We start from the raw sequence: 572 nt of genomic DNA, 5'->3' as shown, positions 1-572 counted from the left end.
CATCATTCAATATGTTCCTCATAGAACCCTCTAATATTGCAACTCAAAGATTGAATTTTTTGTTCAGTTCTTTCAGCTTGAGAGACCATGAGAGTATTCTTCCACTTTGCATTTCTAACTCTAGGTCTTTGCACATTGTATTATAATATTTTACTTTGCCTTCTTGATCGCCCTTTGAAACCTTATGTTCCCCTTTTATCTCATCATTTCTTCCATTCATGTTAGCTACTTTCCATTCAAGAGCAAATTTCAGAGTCTCTTAAAACATCCATTTTTGTCTTTTCTTCATTTTTCTGTCTTTTTAGTGTCTGATTGTTTTCTTCATGTATGATATTCTTAATGCCATTCCACAATTTGTCTGATTTTCAGTAATTGGTGCTCATTGTGTCAAATCTATCCTTCAGTTGGTCTCTAAATTCAGAAGGGATTTAAGAAAAGCTTTGGGACACAGCAAAAGCAGTGATCAGAGGCCAATTTATAGCAATAAATGCACATAAAAAAAAGAAGAAAAAGCCAAAATCAACACTTTAAAACAACATCTCCAACAATTAGAAAAAAACAGCAAGAAAAGC

The sequence above is a fragment of the Orycteropus afer genome, unplaced genomic scaffold (genome assembly GCF_000298275.1).
Source record: "Orycteropus afer afer isolate SDZICR_OR568_19922 unplaced genomic scaffold, OryAfe1.0 scaffold00412, whole genome shotgun sequence".
Lineage (NCBI taxonomy): Eukaryota > Metazoa > Chordata > Mammalia > Tubulidentata > Orycteropodidae > Orycteropus > Orycteropus afer.
Note: the sequence above shows the minus strand (reverse complement) of the source record.